The 3,952-nt window shown below is 44.2% G+C and overlaps 1 pseudogene; it reads left to right on the forward strand.

The window, feature by feature from the left end:
• Window positions 1-2,642: 2,642 nt before the first annotated feature.
• Window positions 2,643-3,114, forward strand: LOC102489559 (peptidyl-prolyl cis-trans isomerase A pseudogene; annotated as a pseudogene).
• Window positions 3,115-3,952: the final 838 nt, after the last annotated feature.

Consider the following 3,952-nt stretch of genomic DNA (forward strand, 5'->3'; position numbering starts at 1 on the left):
TTAAAAAAATAGTATATAGGGATCAGCAGGTTGCATAGTGGTTAAGACATTGGACTACCACATGGCCAACTGCAGTTCAAGTCCTAGACCCAGCAGCTTAAAACTCACGCTGGGCATGTGTGTCTAAAAATCCCAAGAAGAGAATGGAGTAGAAGGGATTGCATTGTGGCCATCCCCTCTGGGGCTTATTTCTGACTTTCTATCTCTCTGTCTCCCTCTGTCTCTGGTGATTACACATGCCCTATAACAAAAATCTCTCTCAAAAAAAAAAAAAAAAAACACATATGAACAACTTTCCCATGTAAAGTCAAATCCAAGCTCTTCTAAAATTATAAGTGATGATAAATACTTGGCAAGGTGTTGTAGAAGGGCTGCACTGGGTTCTTAAATCCAAGACTGACTGACGTCAGGACAAGCTCAACCATAGAAAGGAGATTGTTGGTATTCCATCTTCCCTTTTGCTTTACTGCCCACAAAACTGCAGTGAATACTCGATATGAAAGAAATCTCAGCATTCAGGATGTGTATTATAAAACCAAGTATTGAGAATATTCACAGGAACATGTGTTCAGTCCTCCTTGTTGGCAAGCAAATTAATTTGAGATCTAAATTCTACACACATGCTTATCACCTGAGCCTGTGATGGACCGTGAATGACCACCTCCCTCAGGGCGAGCTAATCTAAGCATACATTTTGTCTTCACTGAATCACTTTCCTCTTTCCTCTCAAAAGAGACCCCACTCCCACCCAGAGCCCAAGAGCTCAGCCTGAGTCAATCATAATACTTCGCTTCTCCCCTGAAAGTGAGAGCACACAGTCCCAGCCAGGCCCGCCGTGTAATATCATGAGTCTGGACCAGCCCCGGAGCCTTGTAGTTAAGGGAGCCAGAACCCACATGTCTGACCACTGTGCGGATCCCAGCCCTAGTGACTTGAAAAACAAACCGGGCACGTATGTGTGCATGCTTCAAAATCCTGACAGAATGAAGAAATGGAAGAGAAGAGATTGCAGTGTGAACATGTCCCATTGGGGGTGCTTTTCTCTCTCTCTGTCTCTCTCTGGTGAGCACCATGTGGAGGAAGCTGGTTGGAAAAATTAAGCCAGCACTCTGCTTCTCTAGCAGAGGAGAGAGAAAGAGAGTCCTAATTGAATGTGAACTCCTAGTTCTAGTCTTCTGGACACTTAAGGCTCATGTCTTGTCTTCTTCAGTTTTAATAAATCCCCTTTCTAGCATAAGCTAATTTGGATTGGTTTCTGTTATCAATGCAATGACAGATTCATAAAAGAGGCAGAAACACTCACGTTTTCTTCACTTTTGCATTAATACTTGCTATAAGAGTGCTTGGGACTGGGGCTGTGGCTGGAATGCTCAGGGAAGTCCAAGGCCATGACATTTGGCTCTGGGACAGAGGAGATGAGTGCTGACTTGTTGACAGTACTGTGGTGACAAAAAAGAATGAGCCTGGAGTCATCTGGGCTGGGTCTGAGTGGAATCCAAAGTTTGCCATACTGACCTGTAAGTCACAACTAAGATATGGGAGATACAAACAGGATACTAACCTTGGCACTGTAACCAGCTAAGTTTCCATCTTTCACCATGCATATAACCTGCCCAGTGCAGATTTTCGTATATAAAATGAGGGTCTCGGATTTCAACTTTTTGCCTCTGTCTCTCTCTCTTTTTTTTTTTTTTAAGTTACTAATTTCTTCCACGAGAAAGACAGAAAGAGAACAGGTATCCCCCCACACCAGCGCCTCCACACGGTAATCCACGCCCAGCCTCAGCCAGCCCCAGACCGTGGACATGTAGGCAAGCCTGTGGCATGTACAGGAAAGACTCAGAACATGAACCTGGGACCTTCCCAGGCGGGCCCAGCATCACAGAGGGGTGCATTGCCATTGTGCCACCATCCAGACTCACAAAGTACTATAATTTCTAGAGCTCTCATTAAAATGTACTTTAAACTTGGGACCAGCAGTTGGCATAATGGCTATGTCGCTGGACTCCCATGTAATTAACCGCGGTTCAAGTCCCTCACACCAGGCACGTGTGCATGCGTGCATGCCCAATATTCCAAGAGGAGAATGGAGAAGGGATTGCGGCGTAGCCATCTGCCCTGGGGGTTAATTTCTCACTTTCTGTCTCTCTGTCTCTCTCTGTCTTCCTGGTGAGCACGCACACCCTATAGCAAAAACCTCTCAAGGAAAAAAAAAAAAGAGAGAGACCATAGATTTTTTGCAAAGTGTATCTACTTCTCTCCTTGGTACAAAGTAGGAATTCCACAAGTGCTTATTAAGTGCTAGCAGATGAATATAAAGCACCTTTGTGAAGGTTTCAATGACAACTAAGTGATACCTTTTTTTGCAAAGTCATGGCAGCAGTGAAGACACCCGTCCATGGGACAAGATATCTGTCCTCAGTGGGATTTGATGGCCACACTCCCAAATGCACACCCCTTTCTGTCACTCTGACTAGAGTGCTTGGAGCACTACGTGCCAAGGTTAAGTACATTTCGATAAATGTAGGACAATTCTGTGTAACTATTTCTTCTCTCTTATCAGGGACCTAATAAAAACAGTTCTTTACATTATGACTTTCTGGCTTTGCAGACGCCATTGCCTGAGTTTCTTGCCCTCAACCATGGTCAATCTCACCATGTTCTTCGACATCACTGTCGACTACAAGCCCTTGGGCTGCATCTCCTTTGAGCTGTTTGCAAAGTTTCAAAGACAGCAGAAAACTTTCATGCTTTGAGCACTGGTTATAAGGGTTCCTGCTTTCACAGAATTATTCCAGGGTTTCTGTGCCAGTATGGTGACTTCACACGCCATCATGGTATTGGCAACAAGTCCACCTATGATGAGAAATTCGATGAGAACTTCATCCTAAAACACACAGGTCCTGGCATGTTGTCCATGGCAAATGCTGGACCCAACACAACGGTTCTCAGTTTTTCACCTGCTCTGCCAAGACTGAACGGTTGAATGGCAAGCATGTGGTCTTTGGCAAGGTGAAAGAGGGCATAAGCGTCGTGGAAGCCACGGAGCGCTTTGGGTCCAAGAATGGCAAGACCAGCAGGGAGATCACCATGGCTGACTGTGGACAACTCTAATGGATTTGCCTGGTTTTCTCTCAACCACCAACCTGTCCTCTGTAGCTCAGGAGCGCACCCTCCACCCCCTCTGCTCGCTAGGTCCTGCAACCTGTGCTCTCGCTGCAGTTCTGTGGGCTCCGTCTTGCCCTTATTCCCCTCCAAATCTAGCTGACTTGCAAAGGTAGGTTTATGATTATGAAATAAAAACTAAGTAACAACAACAACAAAAAGATTACTCTCTTAGCACACAAACCAGCAAAAATGGCTTCTGTAATGACTCTGTAACTATTGTAATTTGGACAATGTCCTTATGACGTCATGAAACTCTGAGGTGGCCCCAAGGATTCTCGCTTCTCGTCATTTACACATTTGACTAGTCCTCTCCCATGCTGTTCCCAAGTTGATTCATGTGAGAGTTACTGAAGAATATGTATTACATAAGTTGGAATTTAGGCCAGAATCAAATTTTGATAAGTAACCTCACTACCCCTTTAAGCAGGAATTAAATTTTCCTACATTAACTCTATTGTAAACAATTATGTTGCTATAGTCAAACTCAGTGGTTTAATAAAACCACTCCCTCATCGGAATGCTGAGATCGAGTGTGTTAATCCGTACCAGCAGAGCTTATCTAAGCAATGGAAAAGACCATTGTAATTATTATCTGCCGTGTGATTTTACAAAACAGCTGCAGTTTAGCAACTTACACTTTTATTGTCTGAGGGCTTCAAGGATCTAAGGAACAAAGCGACTTAAAGGTTGATTCAACCCAAATCTTGACGACTGCCAGGGTTTGGAAATTTTGGATTGTAAGGTCTACCAATAGCTCTCATGTGATCAGAATAAGAGCTGTGGA

This window comes from Tupaia chinensis, unplaced genomic scaffold, assembly GCF_000334495.1.
Source record: "Tupaia chinensis unplaced genomic scaffold, TupChi_1.0 Scaffold000541_1, whole genome shotgun sequence".
Taxonomy (NCBI): domain Eukaryota; kingdom Metazoa; phylum Chordata; class Mammalia; order Scandentia; family Tupaiidae; genus Tupaia; species Tupaia belangeri.